The following is a 17642-nucleotide window of genomic DNA, read 5'->3' on the forward strand; positions in this document are numbered from 1 at the left end:
ATGACACTACGAATTCAATATTTTCATTTCAAAACGAATTGTTTTCCAGTTTAAATCACAATCCTTTTTGATATTGTTTTATAATTTGAAATCATGCATTAATGCAAGAAAGCACGACTGAAAAGTTTTTATGACTTACACATTTTTCCGATTACAACAATTATTCTTTTCTTATATAACAATTAAATGTTGACTTGAAAAAACATCGGACAAAAATGAATTGTAAGTTTGCAAACGTTATTTAATTAATAGATATACAATATAACATTAAAAGACCACAAAAGAATACCCTCCATTCTTTGCCGATTTTATTTATAAAGGGGGAACAACCCCTAATAAACACAAAGAAAGTGTCGCCCGTTTTGCATGCGAATATTTAAAATCTTCACAAGACTGAACACAATCTTACAAAATCAAAACAGCATTTTTACCTTTGTTCTGATTTGATCTCAACATGATCTGATCAAGTCGTAATCGGATGCAAGCGGAATCTATCTTGTTTATCTTGACATGACTGTACAGACTTAACACAGTATATCGTGACAGCGTCTGAAAGTCTGAAAAAGTCTTGACGTTTTTTGCTTGCAGTAAATCCAGTCGATTAAGACTTGGTCATACCAAAATGACCGTTTCAGACTTAAATATTTCTACTAGTTACGTTATTTTATTGAATCTGCATATCAATGGATATCCAAGGTCAACTCAAAATGTTTGCAAATATGGTTCGGAAGAGTAGGATCAAACTGTTCCTTCCAAAGTTCATGTTTACCTGCACATGAACAAGGCCTCACTTTGACTTTTAAATGAAGAATTGCTGTACAAGCGCTGTTCTTTTGTGTATTGCATTTTTTGCTGTACATGTACTAATTTTGTGTCGTTGATGAATACCCTAATATTTTTTCTTTTCTTTTTATAATAGATAATTACACATTTATGTTAACTACAAGCACTTAGGGATTAACAAAACCAGCATGCTTCAAAGGCTTTACCTATGTATTCCATATTTAACATTTATCCAGTAAACTCAGTAGTAAATGAGGATTAGTAATAAACGTTCATTTTGATCTTAACAGCATATTAATTGTATAAACAATAAATCATCAAGTAATGTATAGTATTTCGGTAAATGTTGGACTACTCGAGAACTGCGGTTAAGTCAGCACTGTTCAGATAGTTCGCTTGTAGCAGTAGTGTTCAGTGGCTTTTTATACAATTCAGTTTGTTGTTGATGTTAAATAGTAAATAGTAACTACTGAACAGTAATAATATACACCGAATAGATTGTAATCTGCAAGCGAAATTTATTTAATGTGCTGAATTCACCACGGTGGTTTATTCTATAAAAAAAGGACTGTAGGACCAAGAAATAGTGAACATTTTATTGATCAGTCTTATAAGAACCGTTTGGATCAAAATAGATGTTTGCACTATATAAAACAATAATTGAATGTCGTTGATTCCGCTTGAACTCCTTTTCAACAGTTAAATATACCCCAAAAAAATTATTTTCACAAAGTGCTCGTTATTTATTCAGCATGTCTAGAATTATCTTGACCAAAGCGATCTACATTTTCAAAAGATATTTACTTCTCTTAATGCATTTGACATAAGTAAAATGTAATTGTAACTCATACCAGTGTGTGAAAGAGACGTAAGATTTTTCGATATAATGTCCTTGGTCCTTGAAAGAGAAAATAAAATCAGGATCATAGGCCAAAGTCACTTTTAAATTTATGACTTTTGCCTGTGATGGCAACTCTTTAGAAACTGTAATGAATATCTACAAACGATTTGAGTCGATACTAAAAATATTTCGCTCGAAAGATTACGGTGTCATTAGTAGGAATTTCGCCTCAAGTCTTTTAAAAATGATGTATGGCGACACAACGCATTTCCCTTACAGAGTTTAGTACTAGAGTGTTTCTATTTGAGGTCCTTCTTTTATGATCTTGAAATTGAGGTCAAGGTCGAAGGTAAATTTAACGTTGTATATTTTAATTTTTGCTTAAACATCAGATTGAAACATAATAAAGGCATGTGGTATTTTCTATGGGTAGGAATACATATAGTACAATAAAGGTCAACCATAAATGACCTTTTATATCGTGGATGCATAATTTTCATGTAAAAGTAGCCACAACAATATCTTTTGGGACCAGTTTAAAGCGATCTTTCATATGAAACAAGAAGAGACATTGTCTAAACAGGAAGTAGCTAATTATCTTCATTTATTCATGAAAAACTGCATAAAAATATTGGTGCCTTAACAGAAGTGTGACCGAATAATTGACACTAGGAGCGACTTATACGTAACCTAAAATGACATATTCAAAACTAATCCTGAAGCTATGTACTGAAATCAGAGGTATTAATGTTTAATTACAATTTAGTGAATTTGATTAGGGTGTAAAAATCTTCAATTGTAGTCTATCCACTTTCCAGTTGACAAATTTTGTTTTAATTATTTTTTTTCTACCAATTTGTCTCCGGACTTTTGATGTTGCAAGATGTCGATCCAGTGATGCCTCAATAGGGTTATTTCCCTTTATGTATTTGATATACAAAAAAATGTTATTGTAACTGGTAAACCATCTGTGATAGATAGTCTTTTGCTTTTGGTTTTTGGACCCCAAGATATACATGATTATTTTTATTAAACCATTCTTATATCATATTGTCTAGTATTCCAGATAGGATCCTTTTTTAATAATTATGACTAAGTTTAGCATTTATTATATGCATTGTCTTTGTATTTGTTTCTAATGATTTGAACACAAACACCAATAGTTAGGTTGGCATGATTTTTTTCGTTTTGAGGTTAGTTTTGTTTCACCTAAGTTAATGACTCATCATTGACTCTTACGAAAGTAGCTGACAACATGGGTGTTGGTTACTTGCCTGTTAAGATATTCATTTATTTTAATGTTTTACTATCAAACTGTAGACAATATTGAGAACCTGTTTGAATTCAAAATAATGAAAAAACGTCAAAATTGTGTAATGGTTAAAACTAAAAATCAATTAGATAAACAGGAATCTTCAAGAGACAAACCTTTAAAAAGATAACACAACGCATATTATTAGTTACATATTGTGGAAGTGACCTAATACGATATATATGGGGTCAGTAAATTCCATACGGGATGAGAGCGAATTTATCTTACCGACTATCTTACTGACATGTGGCATTTAGACTAGTGGCCAATCAAAGTCTTCAATATAAAGAACCTACTTTCATTGGTCTATACAAAAACAAATACCAACAATAACATCTTGTTAGCATTTGATGTGTTTTCTGCATTTATTTCAATCGTTCATCATCAATTTCTTTGTTTGTTGAAACGTTTCAGATTTTTCCTCAACGCCGTGTTGTTTTTTTATAAAGGGACGTAACACCACTACTAACCGTGTATTAAAATACGCCCATCCTACTAACCCCATATGAAATATACACGGTCTCCACGCGGAAGCTTTTAACAATGATATTCCTAGAAATGTATAGGAGGTAAGATAATGATATGTATGCATGCGTTATTGTGTATATTCAAAGCATTATAAATCAGTGATTTCCTGTATAAGTTGTTGTTTTACAGGAAAATAACATGATGCAATTACCAAGTCATTTAAATGGCAACAATTACCTAGCCGAACGTTTGAGTAAGGCAGCACATGATGCAAGGGGATTTATGCTGATGGAAACAGGTTCTCAATTACAAACATTTTAACACGAAGCGAAGGTTTAAGTCGTTTCAGTCATGGTAAGTTCAATTTTGAACATGAAAACATAGTTTCCCATGGGCCTCGAAAGTTATACACCTTTATCATATGAAGCCTTTTTCTTACCCGTGTTAGTCAATAAATAAATGAACAATGGTAATCCGCCAACGAAAGACCAATTGTATTGTCTCATGTGTTTTTAAAGGTGAGATGTTTACAAAATTATTAAGTCTACAATGTTATTGAGGGTAAGTTCAAAATCGAATAGGGCCCCAGTCTATCTAGTATTAGTCAAGATAAGTCCACAACAACAACACAACACTGAGATTATACTACATCCTACGTTAGCCATTTCAGCTCATCTTGTCGACTAAGTGTTTTGCAGCACTAAGCGTGAGACATCAATCAGTTGTTTTCTTTCAAACTGTTCATTTCTGAAATTAATTATTGGATTGAAATAAATTTTTGTCTTCTTATTTATACGATTTTTGTCAAGGTCGATAAACGGAACTGGCCATAATGAATGAAAATCACTTTAGCACGTCAAGTATCTGCCCTGAAATTTCATAAAAATCAATCTACTTGTTAGGACATCATGTCCTGGAATGTTGATCTTGAAATTTTTACCAATCATTGCTATTTTCTCGAAAAGGAGCTTGATTAAAAGTGTATATAGAAAACAAAAAAAATCTCAGCAAGTTGTGTCTAGTCTAAGTAGGATGACCTAAATCATGTAAATCGGAGGTTTTGACCCTGAAAGGTGATTTTATTTACTGAGTTTCTCATTTTGAGTGTTATCTGGAAATGTATAGGAGCTAGCTAAATTTTAAAATGCTTCAACTATAAGAGTGGCAGAATATATCCGCACTGAACATTTCAGTAACATCTGACGTAAAAAATGAATTTTGCCCAGCTACTGTACAGCAAAAGCGCAGGTAATTTCAGTCAAAGTCCAAGTGAGTGTACAATGACTTTTTTCGACATCACTATGATTATTTCATTCAAATATCTACATGGACAATGGCTATAAACCGTTCAGAGAGTTAATACATTATATAGTAATGGGTCAAATGCTACACTTCTTGGAGAAAGTTGTTGGTTTTTTGTTTTTTGTTGTTGTTTTTTTTTTTTGGCAATTGTGTGCGAATTCAGCAACTTGTTATGTATGGTTTGAAAGGCGCAGACCCACTTGAACGTCTCCATAACGAATAAGAAGTAACAAACGTACAGTTCCGTTTTCACACTATGTCTAAGAACAATCCGTAAAAAACACAAAATTATAGTGTTTGATACTTAATAACTCGTTTAACTATGTGTCGGATGTCATTAGTTGTGTAGGGACTTTCAAACATCAACAAGTGATAATTACATGTCTTACTCGAGCACTCTTTGCGTTTTTATCTTTCACGATAATATTTGTGCTGCAAATGAAGTAGCTATCTTGCAAATTGCTGAAATTAGAGTATTAGCGATTATTGAAAGCTAGTTCTACGTGTATTATAACTGAACAATAAATTATTGTTTCCCGTACTTATATAACAATCGACACAGATTTAATGTCAAAACGTCATCAATATGCTGAGAGATCAAGACCTTTTGCAATGGCAAAGCCTGTTGTCAGGTTGAAGGGCAATAAAGGTACATAACTGTATAGCAGTACATACTAAGTTATGTTTTAATTTATTTAAAAAAAAATAAATGTTAAAATTGAGAATGGAAATGGGGAATGTGTTAAAGAGACAACAACCCGACCACGGAGCAGAAAACAGCCGAAGGCCACCAATGGGTCTTCAATACAGCGAGAAAATCCCGCACCCGGAGGCGTGCTTCGGCTGGCCCCTGAACAAAAATATGTACTAGTTCAGTGATAATGGACGTCATACTAAACTCCGAAATATATAATAGAAACTAAAATTAAAAATCAGGCAAGACTATTAATAGCCAGAGGCTCCTGACTTGGGACAGGCGCAAAAATGCAGCGGGGTTAAACATGTTTTTTGAGATCTCAACACTCCCCTATACATCTAGCCAATGTAAAAAAAAAAACAAACACACAGCAATACGCACAGTAAAACTCATTTTAAAAGAAATCCGAGTCCGATGTCAGAATAGATAACATAAGAAACTAAACAAAATGACAATGATACATAAATTAACAAAGGACTACTAGCAGTTACTGACATGCCAGCTCCAGACCTCATTTAAACTGATTGAAATGTTATGTCATCATCATATGAATATCAAGCACAATCCCTCCCGTTAAGGGTTTAGTATCATATCATCAAAAAATATATGAAAAGAACATAACCTGTATCATGCCAACAACTGGTTTTAGAATACATGTGTTTATTTCCAATGCAAAGACCCTTAAGGGAATTAATATTTAAGCCAAAATATGCCACCTTTAATGACCCGACAACAGTATCGTAACTATATCCCTTCTTAATAAGTATGTTTAAAGGTTTTGTTAGCTTTTGGGGTGAATGCCGACATTTTTGTGCTTTGTTAAGGTTGGATAGTTAGTAAGTGTAACATGTATAGTTAATCATAGAATCGATATTTACTTATCTGCAACGTCTTTACATACTATATTTTTTGTTCTTTTCTCCACAATACTGTCTGTATAACTTATACCTGCGATTGCTCCTTTGAATCTTGTAACAGTTTAGACTATTCAGTTTAAGCAGACTTGTTGATGAATGAAATAATGAGTTATTTTAAGCAATTGCTTATGAGAAACATATAAGTTTCCCCAAACAGTTTAGTTTAGTCTGAGTTAACGTTACCATAGCTACGTTAACAAGTGTGACGTTTTTCTAGTTAAAACTAGTTTTAATCCACCATGTTCTACATAGAAAAATGCGTGTACCAAGTTAGGAATATGGCATATCTTTTTATTCGTTTCATGTGTTTGAGTTTTTGATTTTGCCATTATATTCATCGTAAGGGAATTTCCGTTTTGAATTTTTACTGGAGTTAATTTGATATTTTACTTTTAACGTTATATCTGTAATGTAAGGAAATCATATCTCCTGCCATTTATGAACTTTAGAAAAGAAAAGGGATGGCAAACATTATTGACTGTCAATGCCTATGTTTTTTTGTTTTTTTTTTGTTACGTTTATTGTTCTATATTTATTTTTTTAATACATTCTAAAACAACTTGAAATTAGTATTCATTTCGGGTCATATTTTAGCTGACTATGCAGTACGGTGACATATAGTTGTTAACTTATATATCATTTAATCTCTGCTTAGGAGTTGTCTCATTGGCAATCATACCACATCTTCTTGTTTTCATATTAAGTATAAACTAACTCTTTATATTGCATTAGGTTAATATTCCTTCTTCCAAATTAATGTTCAATACTCTAAAGTTACTGATCATTTTGAATGTTTTTTTCAGGTAGCTCTTCAGTGTGGTATCGCATAAGGTATGAAGTTAAAGAGCATTGAGGATCCAAAAGTCGAAAATGTTTTGACAAATGTAGCTATGGAAATGCACTTCCGGTGTCCAACATCATACGCCTCGTATCACTGATGAATTTTTTTTTTAATACTGCGAAACTATTTTCAATATTTTCTTTATTCGTATATAGCATGTTTATATAACACATTTCTACATTGCTTATTGTTTAGTTTATAACGTTTTTAACAAAATGATGAAAGAACAAATACCTCATTTTTTACAACCTAATTACACATGTGGGAATCTTCAAAAGATTTAAACACTGTATATAAAGTAATCGGTTAAATAAGCTATTTTTGAAGATTCATATAATTGTGGTTTCGTCCAAATTAAGTTCATTTTAGGAGTGATTAGTTCGGACATTTTGAAGGAGTAATCTCCATTTTTAGTACAAACGTGTAATTTTTAAATTCTTGCAAGAATCACATCAAAACCAGAAGAACACGATGCCCGAGTTCTGTTTATACTTGTTCCTTCATTAACCTGAAGCTGTGTGTAAGTAAGCAATTCTTTGAAATGAAGGGTGACATTCTGCAAAAGAAGGGATCAACAATAATATAACGGGAATTGACAGACAGTTCAGGTTCTTTCGAAAATAAGGGCATACATGTGTATTTTTAATTCCTTTTATAAGATATGAACATAAGAAATTCTTCTTCACGATATTTTGAAAAGATGATTGCAATTCCTCTTCATTAGTTGCAACGTTTTTTTTCTAAACTATCTCATGTAAATACGACTTAACTGGCATCATACTACATATTCTTCTTTTTATATGATAGGTAAAAGTGACGATACTTGTGATTCAGCAGCAAACATTGTATCTAGATATAAGAAGATGTGGTATGAGTGTCAATGAGACAACTCTCCATCCAAGTCACAAATTGTAAAAGTAAACCATTATAGGTCAAAGTACGGTCATCAACACGGAGCCTTGGCTCATACCGAACAGCATGCTATAGGTTGCATTTCTGTAAATATCAACAATGCAATTTCCCATAGGAACTCCTTTCACGGCTAAAACTGTACCAATTTTACTATGAAGTTTTGAAAAAAAAATATATCCTAGAATGGAAAGTTAATATGCACTATTATTTTTTTCAAAGGTCAAAATATAGGGCTGTGCGGCATATTTTAAACGTTTATATGCCCCGAACTTCTATGCGTTTAAACTTACATTAAATTTCTATACTACCCCAACCTTGACTTAAGGATTTCCACAGACTTCAACTTGATCACTATGAATATGTATATTTACTGATAACATTCCCATGTTATGTCTCTATGAGATGAAACATAGAGATCATATCCGGGAACCAGTACGTAAACTAAATTAATTGTCTATGGATATTTCATATCTCCCCAAAAGAGGCGTGGTTTGAAAAACAGCTGTATTTACAAAGTGCAACCTATAAAGGGAGTGTAAAACCATTAAAACGGGAAAACCAACGGTCTTATCTATGTAAAAAAATTAGAAACGAGAAACACTTATGAACCACACCAACAAACGACAACTACTGATCATCAGATTCCTGACTTAGGACAGGTGCAAACAAATGCAGCGGGTTTAAACGGCTTATCTAAAACAATAGTGTAATATCACAACATAGTAAGACACACTATAAAATATCAATTGAAATGGCTTAACTCAATCAAAAGACATATGAACACTAGTGAACATACACTGAACAGATAAATTTGATCTATGATACAATGTAAATACAAAATCAATAACATAAGGGGTGAATAAATAAAGGCAACAGTAGTATAACGCTGTAAGATGTTAAACAATTTCAAAAACACAACAATAACCTTGAACAAAAAGCCGTCATATACAATAATATACACAGGTAAATGAAAATAATTTTGTGGTAAGGTATACAGTTTAAAAGGAGAATGGAAATATTGTTTACAAAATAAATAATTTTGTTGTTCATAGTACGAAGAAGTGGAAATTTATAGTGGTACCAAACACTTATTAAAGCTGATATAAATACGAGATATAATCCTGAATAAGTAAACATTAAATAACAAAAAAGCATTACAAATAGTATCAACAGGTCAAATTAACAAGGAAGTACGATTTGAGAGTACTCGCAGTTACTGACAGCTAGTTAAATGCCAAAAATAATTAATAATAAACAATCATGCATCAGAGACTAAAATCAACTAAACCACATCCCAGGGATTTAGTCTTTTAACGTCATGGACAGTCAAAGAAGACATGACTTGTGCAATGCCAAAAATAAATGTATCGACAGGCAGTAGGATAGTTAGGAGTTAACTTCTTTATAGAAAAAAAAATGAACGTGGATGTGTCTCTATACATTCCGCTTGAAAAGAATACAAATTTAGTTTTGTTTTAATTTGCTTATGACAAAATCGATATTTTTGCCAATGTAAACTATATTCAAAGATCTAATTATAACATTGGTAAGATAACCTTTACTAATAAGTTTGTTTAAAGGTTCTATCAGTTTACACGATATTTTGTAGTCGTATAAGTCGCTTCATTTAAAAGTTACATAATTGTCATTAAACGTACGAAGTAAGTGTTATACCTTACATAAAGTGAAAACCACCGCAGTATTTTCGGGATGGATAGTGTGTTCGCCTAGAGTGCAAGAGGTCTAATGTTCGAACCCCGGCCTTGCAATTGTCAAACCAAAGACTTAAAAATCAGTATTTGCTGCCTCGTCGCTAAGAAGAAGTAAGTCAAAACAATGTGTGACATGTGTTCTTGCGTACTGTTATCTTGTGAACTAGCACGATTAAAATCTGGCTCAGCTTATTGGTCGAGTACAAAGCAGGGTTAATATCTATATTATATTAACCTTTCATCCACCCGAATATGCATTTTAAGCAGCCATTTATATATCGTATATAAAATGAAGACAAAAAAGGGCAAATGTTTTGACAAATCAGGTCTCATCAAAGTTTTACAATATGTTTACTTGATTTCAACGTTGATATTTTTCGTCATCTGGTTTTATTTGACATGTTTGCCTGATACAAATCTTAAAAGTCACAGCTTAAGGTTAGCCAGGTCGAATGTTGTATATATCAGAACAACACTTTATCATTTATCAATAATCAATTCAAGATAGAATGTTATCTAAAAAACTGAAATGTACGACAAAAGTTTACCCTACCACCTACATAAACTACATGTATCATTATTTTTTGGTTTTCCTGAAAGTATTTTGAGATGCCTTGATCTGTAGGAAATAGTCTACAGTATAAAAGCGGCGGCCTCATGTTCGTATGCCATTATCACCTGTGAGATATCAATTCCTGTCTTCAAAGAAAACAAAACTGTTATAAGTGAAAGTATTAGTATCAACTTAGTTCATCGAGAACAAAATCACAAGGAATGTTCAGGTCTTCTTTGTATGAATTATGATTTAAAAAAAACAGAAGGTGTTATTAATCCATCGTTTTTGTTTTTAATAAAAATACAAAAAAAAACTTGCATCATACAAAACGATTTTCGTTTTTAACTACTAGTAAACAATGATGACCCTTGCAGACGCTGCCCCCATGAACTGCTTTTCTTCATCTGTCCATGTCGCCGGTACAGTTATCGCGAAGAATATGTCGTTTAATGTGAATTCCAAATCGGGTTCATAATATACTCTGAGACAGTGATGCTTTAGAAATCGTATAGCCTATGTGAAAATAATAATTGCTGAAACCTTTTTTCTATAACGATTTTTATTCATCATAGCCTAAGTCTAAAATGGGAATTGGTAATCTGTATTTAGTTGATAACAATAAACGACAAAAAGACATTACAGAGGGCAACAACCGACAATATTTGAATAACAGACTAATTGCTCGGAACAAACATTTAGTTTGTGACATGAAATCATTACATTACAATTTCAGTCGTACGTTGCATCAAAAACAGCAATGTATTTAACCTTAATGATAATCCTGCTGTATGTTGTTGTGCCGGGTTTTCATTTTCATGTGTAATTTCCTAGTTATCGTAGTTCGCAGTGCAGGTTGTTTTCTTTTGTGCGTTTAAGTTTAACGACATTCAATGAAGAGAGGAAAGAAAGGAGGTTTCCCACGTTTAACTGGTCTAACCCTATCACATATGTTGCATGTACCAAGTCAGTGCGTCTGGGCTTTGTTTCCTTAGTTAGCGTTTGTCGTTTTTTAAAAGATTTTTTTAGAGGAGTCGGATGTTGGTGATTAAAATGTTGTACATTATTATTTTGAAGATAACTATGTTTTCCATGTATACTAAATAAATTTACACACGATACTGTAGCTAAACTACTGCAGCCAAGGAAACACACGAGGATAAACATTAAATTAACATATGGATAATATCTTGGTATACTTTTGTTAAGATGACGGAGATTTTTCGGATTTATTACAAATTCGTATCCTTATTTTTCAAAGTTTCATTAACATAGCTTGATATATACTAAAAAAAAATTAAAAAATAATTCATATATAAAATTACGTTTTGGCTGTCCAAAGCTAGGAAAAGAATAAGATATGCATAAAATTTAAGTAATTTCGCTAGACATCCCTGTCTTTAAACCCCAGATTTGAGCTTTATATTGATACGGGCTAATATTTTAACGTATGCAAATGTTTCAACAATAATAAAAATCATCATCATCATTGTCAAGCAATGAAGCAAAATATGTAATGATATATCTTTGCTTACCATATTGTGATATAATTGTATTTTGATGTTTTCAATAAAATATTATTGTGAAGCCTCTTCATGGGTATCTAAAAGATCGTCATATATTTTTTGTGCTCCATGTCCAAATGAGTTGGACGATTGATGTTTTAAAATAGAATCATAGATGGGGCTTTCACTTCCGGTCTGCGAACTCCGTCTTTAGACCTATCATTAGAGGTAATTTTTAGTCGATCTACTTTAAAATCTGACTTGAAGGAATATGCATATCCCGAATATGTTGTTCCAAGGTCAATACCTGTGGTAACTATTGATATGTCAGTATGAACTATTTACACTGTAATATTTTGTTGCAGATTGATTAAGAATAAGATTGCAAGTCTTGTAAGTTTTTGCAATTTTCTGTTTGTACTTACATGATTAAATCCATGATGCCACATGTGGTACAATATCTCCTTATCTTTCCGAAAAATAAAATAAAAAAAATACCGAACTCCGAGAAAAATTCTAAACCGAAAGTCCCTAAACACATGGCAAAATCAAAAAACTCAAACATATCAAACGAATGGATAACAACTGTCATATTCCTGACTTGGTACAGGCTTTTTCTTATGTAGAAAATGGTGGATTAAACCTGCTTTTATAGCTAGCTAAACCTCTCACTTGTATGACAGTCGCATAGCATTTCATTATATTGACAACGATGTGTGAACAAAACAAACAGACATAATAGGTAAAAATATCAAAAATAGGGGTACAACAGTCAACATTGTAATATAATATTAATCGCTATAAAAACAAACAAATATGTCAACAAAGAACAAGAAAAAGGCATATAATCAAAGCACATAAAAAAAAAAAAGACAAGAACAAACAAATTTACCATGATAGCACAATAACACAATGACGGGAAGTACCGAGCCACATCAAATGGATATTACCAAAAATAGACTAAACAGTAAAAGTAATAATTTACAAAGACAAATAAAAGAATACTATAAACAACGTCAGTACTTAGAATCTATACTTCAAGACCATCGTGTAATATTTGTGAGGTTGAAACGGAATATTTACCAACAAGGTTTAGATATCTTACGAAGACACATTTTTAGAAAAAGGACGAGACGTGCTTTAACATACCCCTGGTTCATCAACTTTCTGCTCAGACACCGGTGTCGTTTTACAAAGTCTGAGTAGCAGCTGCAAGCTCTTGAATACCGAATGAGTTGAGAAATGTACATCCCATATGCAGTTGAAGTTGGTATATTGCTACTAAGGTGGGGAAAAATTGATAATTTCAAAATTAAAATCGTCTCGTTTGTCATATATTCTGACCGATTATGTCAAATTCGAGGTATAAATATACAAATGAGGCAGAGGAAGCCGTGTCTCTTCTTTCTTTAATTTCTAGTTCTGGAGGATATATTAATGGAAACCAATCAAAAAAGTTTGGATTGTTAATGGAAAGAACATCATCAATATATCTGGATGTAAAATTAAATGATCTGGCTTCCTTGATCTTCTTGTTTTTGACAAATATCTGAAGGAACTCCGCCTCATATGAAAATAACAAGAGGTCGGCAAGGAGAGGCGCACAGTTTGTTCCAATAATGCCGACAATTTTTTGAAAAAGTCTACCTCCAAATTCAACAAATATGTTGTCAATAAGATACTTCAGCATACTGATCACTTGTTCCTCTATGTAGCATGTTTTACTTTTTTGTTCACTAATAACAAAATATGCCGTATGGTATCCCAAAGTAATAAATGTATAGCGTATGATACCATTGTTATGTTGAAAAGCATTGTGTATTATTTCTTTTAGACAATTTTAGAATTTCACTTGGTGGTAAACAGGTTTGAAAAAATCAAAAGTTATGATAGAACTAATTTCAGAGAAAGATCGAGATTTAAAGTTATCCAGAAGTTCTTTTGAGTTTTTTAGAATCCACATATGGTAAATACCACTACGCGAGTAAACAGTTTCACATTATTTCTGAAGACCCTTTCTCACTGCGGACAGAATCTTTGTCAATCTAATGGACAATTATATCATCGAACAAGCAAATGAGCCGGCAATGTACCGCTGTTAGTACGGAATTTTGTGAAGCTTAGGTATGGAATACATACAAGGTATGTCCTCCGATTTGCTGTTCAATGTAATGTTCATTGCAGCTATGAAGGACTTATGATTCGCCAAAATCTCATCTTTGTCAAATGATATGTTTTTATATGTGGAATTACCTGATTGCTCATTTATTCCTAATTCTTTTACAAAACACTCGTAGTAGTACGATTTACATACAAAGACAATATTATTTGAAGCTTTGTCCGCAAGAACAACAGCATACTTATCGTGAAGAGATGATAGACATTTCACAGCCTCTTTGTCTCTGAAAATGGACTTTGGTCGATCATTCACACAGGTTTTCAACGTTGAATGCGACGTTTTATCAGAGATCTGATTGTTTTGACCCGTTCTGACAAAATGACCAGTTCAACTTCTTCTCGTATAGCCCATGCTCTAGCGTAGTCCTCAATTGATTCCATGATTATTTTGAAGTTATGGTTCTGATGCACCTTGGATCGTCTTGAATTTGGGTGGGTTTCGTGTTGTTCCCTTTAAAGTTTTCTTCCGCCTCTATTGCTATTGTTATTGCAAATTCATTTATTGGTTTGAACGATAAATGTAAATTCACTAAAACGCTTAGAAAGCACGCAAGTCATTAAATGTTATTTTCTTTAAATGCTTTAAAGAGTTGAATATTGATAGAAATGTGTACTCTGTATATATACATATGACTAAAGTGAACAAGATTTAGTTCCATATCCTGAGTGAGGAAATTTTATATGTTTCGCCTCTCATTTTGCACCAAAAAACCCGCTTGCATTAACTCTTATATATTCCCTTTTCCACTCACCCTCTTTTTCAGTTATAATTCTTTTTTTTATTCGCACAGTCAAGAAACGTAGCATAAATAATCTGGTCATTAAAATACTAAACTATTTGCCACTGAACTTGTAACAAGCAATAATTAACCGAACTATCCATGGTATCACTTTTAGAGCAGAAACTGCTAACCCTTAAGGGTTATAAGGGTTCACCCCTGTTTTTTTTATATTTTCATTTGGTCATGATGTTGTTTGTTTTTATTGGATAGTTAACTATTGTTCCCTTAGTATTTTTGTTTATTATTTATGCAAAATATATTGATGCATACGATTTTATTGCCAAATATGTATTATAACTTGAATAGGTTGAAAAAAATATATGGCCTATGGCCTAGGCATCGTTAAGCTATAGCTTTTGGGAAAGAAGTTGGTTTCGAAACTAATTGAAAAAAATGTACCTGTTAACAGTAGAGATGCAAGTTCATCTGCGATTAGTTGAAACAGAGATCAAATCGGTATGCGTAGATTTTAATGTTGAAGTGTTTGATTAGTTTATATTGGAATATTTTACAAAGAGTTTCATGAGTATGTTAAAACGAAATCGTTACTAAGGCACATGTGTTTGTTTTGACAATAATTAAGTCGAAAAACATATTCAAACCAACATGCATTGTTAGTTTTTTTAAACAAAATAAAACATAACTCTACTTCGTAGATATTATTTCTGTTTACAATGTTTGTCTTTTTCATTTTGGAATACTTTTCTTATTTGCCAATCAGGCAATAGTGCAGTTACTACTCTTATTAGTTGTATATATAATTTAATTAAATGGTAAGACACGATTGTACAGTGTTATATTGCGCATATAACTGTTTGGTAAAAAACGCAAGACTCTAAGAATGATCATGGTGTTAAATAAGTTTGGGAAAAATTCTCTTTTCCATAAAAACGTTATGCATCAGGTCGGCTGTCGCAGAATTTCCATATATGTTCGTTACGATAATTTAACACAATACTTTCTTGATATTTCTCCCATAATTACACCTACAACAAAAATGTCAAACGTAATTGTTAAAACAAAAAAAACTAGATGTTATAAGCATAGTGGAGTTTTGTACCAATTTGATTGAAAAATTGGACAATAAATAAGAGGTGACAGTAGTATATTGTTTATTTCATCAATGCATGATTTGTACTTCCAATTTATTTATTTATCTAACGTAGCAAATTGTAAGCCTTGTGTCATTGATTAGACTAGAACGGTTCCACTGCTTCGTCCACTAGAGCATCACCAGCCTAGGATTAGTTCTTTTGTGTTGCTCTTCAACTTCGTATTTGATTTGACATTCCAACTAATTTGATTCGAGCGCTACTGGTGGGTCTTATTTCGACGAGAAAAAATTCTGGCATATCAAATTATTAGGTAGGTATCTCTCATGAGTATTAAATCACTGGATTGAAAAGTTTTTGTCCACGAAGGCTTCATGTGCCAAATAGTCAGAACGTCTGTGTTGACATACAATATCAACTATGCGGTCAATTTTTGTAAATCTTTGTTAAGAAATTGAAGCAATTTTCAAAACACTTCAGTGTTTTCTATCCAGGTATATATGTAGATGACATAAGCCGTATTTAGCACAACCCTTTAGAATATTTCTCGTTCAATTTTATTCAACATCGTTGGGTCCCACTAAGACGAAACACGTGTCTGGCGTAGTAAATTATAAGCCTCGTAGCTTTGATGAATTTCTAACCCCCAATAATTAATCTGTACGCAATTCAAAAGGCCCACCTATGGGTTCATTTCTGTTTACTATCAATTAACTGTTGTAGGTTTCAATTGAATGTGTGTCCGTTAAATTCATTCATCACTTGTCAGTGTGTGAAAAACTGTCTTATGAATAGATAAGGGACATTAACAGGTCTGCTTTTGTATGGTGCATACTCACCAATTATGAATAATTGCTATTTTTTAACCAAAGTTTTGTTGTTGATCAGAGCACTAACGAGCGTGTGAGACCATGAGGATATCGTCAGAACCAGGAGGCACTCCATTGGCACTGACAATATTTACCACCTTCATATTCATTTGAGAAACTAAGGTAACAACTCCCTCAGCCAAATTGACTCGCTAAATGTTTTACTTATTCTGTTCATGTCGGTTTTGGTCATATAGCTGTCCAAGAATTTTCTTCTGGATTTAAATTATTGGTGTTTAAGAGTTCTTAAAGAAGATAAATCTAGATAGGCATGTCAAACACACCACATTTAAAAAAACATTTGTTTTTTTTTATTTCCTAGGACGTAGTGAACACCTTTAATGTAGGCTTTATATCTTACAATATCATTACTTAACAATACTGGCAGAAATTTAAAGCATACTTTACCTAATTTGGGTGATCAAATTATAAAGTTTTTACTTCATGATGATGTAATTCCAAAACAAGCCTCTCCAAATCAAAGGGTTTAAAGTTTAATGGCTCGATTAGGTTCCACCTCATTCAGTCACAGTTGACATTAGATTGTTTGGGTTCTTCTGGGTAGGCCCTGTTTAGTCATATCTAGCTCCTCAATAAAATTAAAAATGGAAATGGTGAATGTATCAAAGAGACAACAACCCGACCAAAGAGCGGAAAACAGCCGAAGGCCACCAATGGGTCTTCAACACAGCGAGAAAATTCCGCACCCGGAGGCGGGCTTCAGCTGGCCCCTAAACAAAATGTGAGATTCAATTCCCTGAAAACTATTGATACATCCGCGGTTGAGAGATCCTGAAAAATGTTAAATCAAACTTGTACATCTGACGGTTTGGACGTTATTTGCGGTTTGTAATTGTTATAATAAGAAATTGTGTCTGGTGAACTTTTCTTGGATGTAACGGTCTCGTCAATTGCATA

The sequence above is a fragment of the Mytilus californianus genome, unplaced genomic scaffold (genome assembly GCF_021869535.1).
Source record: "Mytilus californianus isolate M0D057914Y unplaced genomic scaffold, xbMytCali1.0.p SCAF_10, whole genome shotgun sequence".
Classification (NCBI taxonomy): domain Eukaryota; kingdom Metazoa; phylum Mollusca; class Bivalvia; order Mytilida; family Mytilidae; genus Mytilus; species Mytilus californianus.